Below are 7,755 nucleotides of genomic sequence, written 5' to 3'. Positions count from 1 at the left end.
AGGAGCACCCAAAGGACACACATTTAACACACCTGCTCGTGGCTTAAAGAAAAAATTCATTCCAAGCAAACGCTGAACACCCGCTGTTCATAAAGCTTGCACGAACGCTGAGGAGGAGAAAAACCTTGAAGGCGTGAGGACGCTATCAGGGAGCGATTCTTCTAGTTGAGAAGAAAATTCCTACACGTGTTTATGAAACAGATGAATGGTTCTAAGACCAAAAATAATAATCCGTAGGCATATGTGTGTATAGACCTCTATTACACGTATATTCCATATATATGTATTCTTACCATTTTTCCTCCCTGATCCTGTTCCTGAATACTTAGATCGTTGTAGGCTGGGTGAGTTGGGGAAGGCTTTTTGAAGTAGGTAAGTTGTTCTTTGTGTTGAAGTGAGTACAGAATTTAAGTTGGCAGGAAGGAAAATAAAGCTCAAGAATGGGGAAGAGCCCGTGGGCGAGAAGCACAGGGTACAAGGAACAGAGAGGGAGAAGTGGAGCCAGTTCCTGAAGAGCCTTGACTTGCTGGAATAAAGGTTTTAAGTTTGATTTGGTAAGTGTGTAAAAGCTGTAGTGAGGTCTTTCTTCCTCTGTTGATTTGCCCAGCTTTTTATTCATTAACTTGGACATCGATTTATCAGCTCGGCAAATATTTATTAAGCACCGAGGATAGATCAAGCTCTCTCTTACAGGCCTGGAGCGGTGGTTCTCAACCAGGGGCCCTTTTCTCCCCCCCCCCCCCAGGAGGCCACGGGCAATGTCTGGAGATGGTTTTAATTGTCACACTGGGGATGGGGTGCTACTTGCATTTAGGGAGTGGGGGTCAGGGATGATTCCCACAACAAGGAATTTTCCAGCCCCGGATGTCAATGGTGCTGCTGTTGAGAAACCCTGGGCTAGAAGGTACAAATGTCAGAGAGAAAGTCCTTGCCCTCTAGGGTTACCAGGGGGAGGGGACACCGTAAGCTAATAATTCCAGCACACTAAGGTCCACAGTGAAAAGAGTACTGGGTTATTTTGAAAGGGCAGGACACTATGCCATCAATTCTGTTTGGGGTTGGAAAGATTTCTGGAAGAAAGTCACATTGGAGATGAACCTTCAAAGATGAGTACAAGGTTGGTTTCCCGGACGGGGAAGGTGGGTGGGAGGAAGTTGTTCAAAAAGGTGGCCTGTTTGGGACCTAGTGGGTGGCTGGGTGTAATTGGAGTTCCAGGTCTGTGGTGGGATGGATTGAGGCCCAATGGTGAGAGATGGCGTTAGGTTGGGGTAGGGCCCCGCCCATCCCTACCCCAGCCCTACTTGATAAGAAGGTCAATGTCCACAAAGGTCACACAAAGAAACCTAAAAGTAGCTGGGTTCTGGGATTCTGTTCACACCACTCTCGTCTGCAGATTTTATTTCCGCATCTGGGCTCTGGTAAGTGTGCGTCCTCTGAGCTTTGAGTAAAGGTAATAGCAAAATAGAGCTCTCGCTAATAATTTGCCCTAGAGATGGAAGCTGTCAGATAATCATTCAGAATTTAAAACCTCATTTCAATATTCCTTCAGATGAAGAAAATGGTAAGATAAAAATATAGCAGGGCTTATTAGCACCGCCTTACCCATTTTCCCCCTAAATGGTTAGAACATGCTGCCTTTCTCTGCTCTTTACCTCAGCGTTTCCGTTATTAAAGCTGTCTATTTCTCAGTTCTAAATCCTAGGAGGATTTTCCCCCATGAATTTAACATGACTGACGAAGACTGCTCCAGGGTAAAACTTTACTGCAAATTATCCAACTCAGACGAGGCCTCGTAATAAAGAGACCGAAAAGGAATCACGGCCCTTTTGTGGCTTCAAATGTGGAGTTAGCTTTCTCCTTCACCCCCAATTTCATGATTATGCATGATGGAAGTAGGCCGGCTTTGTAAAAAGATTACACGCAACAAATGTCCTTTGTGTTCAAAACCAGGGCTCTGCTGCTGCATATGGCCAGGAGAGCGTGCGAGTGAGCGGTACGGGGTGGAGGAGAGCGACAAGGCCACCATTTGTAAGCTTCTTCAAGGGCCGTCCCTACACGTGTGGAACGATGCTCATGCACGCTGGGCGGGTACGGCCCTTAGACTCAAGGCAGCACCTTCTGGAATGGTACTCAGGTTATCTATTCGAGTCCAACTCCCTACCGTGTCTGACCATGGCTTTCCTGGGTTTTAGGTATTCTATAAGCTCTACCAAAGCAAGTGTAACCTCCACAAATGAACCAGTTACACTGGAAAAGGAAACTGGAAGCAGAATTATAAACCTCAGTGCCTCCTCTTTCCCCTCTTTGTAGGAGAACGTGTAAGGTGTACGTACATAAGGTATAAAACGTAGTATCTAGTCTGGGGGAGCCATGACCTCCCCTCACCTGGGTTTGGTTCCAGACCACCTCACAATAAATGGAATATCACAATCAAGTGAGTCAGATGAATGTTTTGGTTTCCCATATAGAAGTTCTATTAACACCCTACTGTGGTCTATTAAGTGTACAATACAGCTATATTAAGAAATGGCCACAGCCACCCCATCTGTCAGCAGCCATCAATGTGAAGTCCAGACCCACTACCTTCATTTTAAAACACCACTAGGGGCGCCTGGGTGGCTTAGGTTCCCACTCTTGATCTCACCGTTCCCACCCTCGAGCCCGGAGTTGGGCTCTGCGCAGGCAGCATGGAGCCTGCTTGGAATTCTTTCTCTCCCTCTCTCTGTCTGCCCCTTCCCCACATGCTCTCATGCTCTCTCAAAATATATAAACACTAAAAAAAAAAAATTACCACTAAAATTTGCTAGCTATTATCTGAGCTTTTGGCGAGATGCCGTCTTTTTGCTGGTGGTGGGTCCGGACTTCACATTGATGGCTGCTGACAGATGGGGTGGCTGTGGCCATTTCTTAATATAGCTGTGAAGTTTGCCATGTCGATTCTTTTTTTCAGTAGTGATTTCTCTGTAGCATGCGATGCTATTTGATAGCATTTGACCCACAAGTAGAACTTCGTTCAGAATTGGACTCCATCCCTGCTTTCAAACCCTGATGCTGCTTTCTCAACTACATTTATATAATATTCAAAACCTTTTGTTGCCATTTCAACCATCTTCACAGCATAGTCACCAGGAGTCGCTCCATCTCCAGAAGCCACTTTGTTTGCTCGTCCCTAACACACACTTCCTCATCTGTTCGAGTTTTGTTATGAGATTGCAGCCATTCAAACATAAGAATGATGAGAAGTTGGAAATATTGTGAGACTTGCCAGAATGTGACGGAGACAAAGTGAGCAAATGCTGTGGGCAAGTGATGTCAATAGACTGGTTGCCACAAACGTTCCATTTGTAAAAAACGCGATACCTGTGATGCGCAATAAAGCAAAGCAAAAAAAAAACAAAAAACCAAAACAAAACGAGGTATGCCTGTAACTGATTCTAGAAAGCCTTTCCTGTCTCCCTATCACCGTGATGTTTGAAAGCTCTTTTCCTTTGGAGAAGAAGCCAAGCCTCCCGACAGCTTTCTAATATTTACAGACAGAACTTGAGAATCTTCGGTAGGGTCCCGCTCAGCACGCACAAGGGGAATAAAGGCCCAACGCTAGATGCTAGGCAGTTCCCCTACCCTTCCAGGAATCGGCCTTTTCCATCCCCACCCCATACCTGTGAAGCAGGTGCTCTTTGGGACCTTCTTTATACATAAGGACCAGAAAGATGAAGCGACTTCTCAAGGCCACGGAGCTAGGAAAAGGGAGAACCAGGAGTGTAATTGTGAGGCTGTGATTTATCATAAGAAATATATATATGGTCTTCGTCCTGTTTCTGCCACAGGGCTCCTAAAGCCCTTGGAATTTCCTGAGAGATGAGACTGACCAGGGTGTCTTTTGTCATGTTAATGGTGACCTTTGGAAAGCACCTAAGAATGGGGGGCTGGTTGCCAGGTGACCCAAGCTTGTGATTCCTACACCCTGAACTCCGGGGGGTGGGAGGGGGTGGAAAAAGTAGGACCAGAGGGTGAATCAATCACCAATAGCCAATGAGTTAATCAATGATGCCGATTATAATGAAGTCTCTATAGAATCCCAGAAGGACAGGGTTCACAGAGCTGCTGGGCTGGTGAAAACAGGCAGACGTGGGGAGCATGGTGTGCTTGGGAGGGCTTGGAGGCTCTGCGTCCTTCCCCACACCTTGCCCTAAGCATCTGAGTTCTATCCTTTTATAATAAACCACTAATCTAGTAAGTAGAATGCTCCTCTGAGTTCTGTGAGCTGCTGTAGCAAATTAAACCTGAAGAAGGAGTTACAGGAACCACTGGTTTACAGCCAGTCACGCAGAAGCACAGTCACAGCCTGGGCTCGCAATTGGCATCCCTAATTGGAGGGGGTCGTTGGAACCGCCAGTTTGTAGCTGGCCATCAGAAGCACAGGGAACAGCCTGGGCTTATGACTGGCGTCTGAAGGGGTGGGTGAGGGTCGTCTTGCAGGACTGAACCCTCAACCTGTGGGATCTGAGGTTGTCCCCAGGTGGTTAAGTGTCAGAATTGACTCGAATTCCTGGTGTTTTGTGGGAAGCACCCTCCCGCTCAACACCCACGCTGGAATTGGTGCCAGAACCAATTTACAAATGCAGGCCACTGGACGGCTAAAGCCCCACCCAACGCTGTTTCAAAATGACACATGGCCTCGGATGGTTTCACACGGAACATCTGAAGGCACAGAATGGCCATAAACTGTTCAGCTTGTTTTGGTTGGCTTTGTTTTTTTTTAAGGAGTGTAACTAACAGCCCCCGTTTTCTCCACCCCCGTGAGCTGGAAGGTCTAGTTCTTGAGTGTGATCTTCCTCATTTTTGGTTCTCACACTTTCCCTTTGTAGCAGCCCAGTGCCGCCCGGGGAAGCAATTTCACAGCCATATTTTTTAGCAACTCCCGTGTTTTTGTAGGGGGAAGAAAATCCTTCGACAGTGAGAAGGCGTACAGGTAGAGCCAAATGGGATTAGGATTCTGGGATTTCCAGCCCTGTGTTTTTGAAAGCGTCCTGAAAACAACTGAAGGATTTAAGCCTTGGCAAGCCTCTGCACTTTCAAAGTATCAATGCTAATACCCATTTCTTTGCCAGCCCTCTTCGACTGGCTTCAAATTTCCACCACTAATCCCTGGGGAGAGAACCAGAGCATGGGCTGGTAGGGCCTTTGAGTCAGAGGGGGGACCCTACGTGCACCACAAGCTCTTTCTGCAACCACAGTGAACCGCCCCCCGCCAAGGGTACCCCCTGTTCCAGTCCCACACCCCCTGGGAAAAAGGCCAAATTATTAGAGCCAACTCCACAAAACATTCCTGAGAAATGGATACTTCACTCAAGACTTGAAGGAGAGTTGGGGAAAGAGTACATCATACTTACAGCGTGGCCAAAATGTCTAAAATTGCCCACGGAGGCATCTCTGTTCTTCCTTTCATTATAAACACCCACAAAGAGTGGAGAAAAGACAATGAGCCTCAATAAATACAGGGAAGGAAAGGGGCACCCGGGTGGCTCAGTCAGTTAAGCGTCCGACTCTTGGTTTTGGCTCAGGTCATGATCTCAGGGTTTGTGAGTTCAAGTCCCATGTGGGGCTCTGCACTGACAGTGCAGAGTCTGCTTAGGATTTCTCTCTCTCTCTCTCTCTCTCTGCCCCTCTCCAGCTTGCTCTCTCTCTCTCTCTCTCTCTCTCTCTCTGAAAAAACAAGCATATTTTTTTTTCATAAGAAAAGGAAAATGGGGAAGAAGAGAAAGCACAAGGAGATAGAAGACATCTTTCTTTAAATTCAGATGAACCAAATACCTTTGTTGGCTGAGTTAGCAAAAGGGGAGTAAACGGGGGGATAATAATTAAATGATTTTGTGAAATGGAAGTATTTGCTCCTGCTCTTCTCTGTGGCGCTCTCTGTTATAAATCACGATGGCAAATTGCAACGTCAGGGGAGTGAAGATGGTAGGATTCATTCCTTTCTGTAGTTCTCTGACCATCTGTAGGCAATTTGTCCAGAGAAGACACAAGCCGCACCTCTCAACGCGAGCGTCCACTGAGGCTTGGTGCAAGAAATCCCTACGAGTTGCCAGTAGATCTCAAGCTTTGCAGCACCCAGGTTGCTCAGCCACAGTGTCAAAGAAGAAGCTGTGAATCTGCCTGGCCTGGCCCCAGTTTACTGCCCTTGCACTTGAATATCCGTGGCTGGGGAATGAAAGATCACGTTTGCATATAAATGTCCACTTCTATCCTGAATCGTCTGAGTAATAAGACCGTGCCGCCTGTTGTTTAAGGGAAACCAGAGACTTTTCCTGTCTCCATGCCACTAGGGGTCAGCCACCAGGGCCAGCACCCCTCCAGGTGTGTCCCTGTCCCCTGAGGAGACATCCCGCTGGCACACCATCACCTGTAAACACGTCTGCTGAGGGCACTGCCTGCATAAAACACTCAGTACACCCCCCCCCCCCGCCCCTACTGCATGCAGAGCTCAACCCATAGCCCTTTGCTATCAAAACCGCCCATCGCTTGGCCTCTCTATACCTTTCCAGACTGTTCCTGTTCTACCTGTTATCCCAGCCCACTGTTGAGACTGGAGCAAGCCGTTCAGTGCCCCTGAATGTGCTTACACCCCCTCTTTCCTCACTCCTGGACCTCTAATGTCTCCTAATGCCCAAGGAACTTGGTGTCCCCACAGTGTGGCCGGTCTGTTCACCTGGCCTCACTTCTCTCCAGGGCCAGATTAACGCTCACCACTTGTTTTCCACGAATCTCTCCTCCTCTGTTAAAAAGAATTTCTTCTCGGGGCGCCTGGGTGGCTCAATCAGTTAAGTGTCTGACTCTTGATTTCAGCTCAGGTCATGATCCCAGGGCCGTGAGACTGAGCCCCGTGTCAGACTCTACACCGGGCATGGAGCCTGCCTAAGGTTCTCTCTCCCTCTCGGGGCGCCTGGGTGGCTCAGTCGGTTGAGGGGCCGACTCGGTTTTGGCTCTCGTGATCTCACGGTTTGTGGGTTTGAGTCCTGTGTTCGGTCGGCTCTGTGCTGACAGCCTAGAGCCTGCTTGGGACTCTCTCTCTCCCCCTCTCTCTGTCCCTCTTCCACTCACACTCTCTCTCTCAAAATAAATAAACTTAAAAATAATTCTCTGGCCCTCTCTCTCTGCCCTTCCCCTGCTCATACTTGCACTCCCACTCTCAATCTCTCTCTCTCTCAAAAAAAAATTCTTCTTCCATAGTAAACCCAGAGCACTTTGGACCAACACACAGCACCAGAAAGGTTTCGTCCTTTAATACACATGCCTAGATCACAAGAGCTGCTCTGTTGTACCCTTATGTAGCACACCGCACATTTGCTTATTTACTTCTTTATCGTCTGTCTCCCCCACTAGAAAGTACAGACATTTTGTCTCATCTCTTTACTGCTGTATCTCCAATGCCTAGGACAGTGCCTGGCAGATAGTAAGTGTTCCATCAGCATTTGGTGACTGAACGCGTGAATGACTCACGGGAGCCCTGCGGTCCCAGTCTGTCTTCATCTCTCCGTTGCCCGGGAGGGGCCGGCACAGGGCTTTGCCCACTCTTCTTGGATCCCACCGGATTGAAGAGCCAGCCGCCTGCACCTGGCCGTGAACGTCTCCTCGGCTTGCAAGAAGGGACGTGGGTTTAACTGCAAGTACAAAGCTGGGGTGCAGCGAGGCGGGCAGGTGCAATGGAGGGCGAGGCTTCCGCCGGAAAACTTGGGGTTCGTGGGGAGCCCT

Source organism: Felis catus, chromosome B2 (assembly GCF_018350175.1).
Source record: "Felis catus isolate Fca126 chromosome B2, F.catus_Fca126_mat1.0, whole genome shotgun sequence".
Classification (NCBI taxonomy): Eukaryota; Metazoa; Chordata; class Mammalia; order Carnivora; family Felidae; genus Felis; species Felis catus.
The sequence above is the reverse complement of the archived record's forward strand: the minus strand, read 5'-3'. Positions refer to the sequence as shown.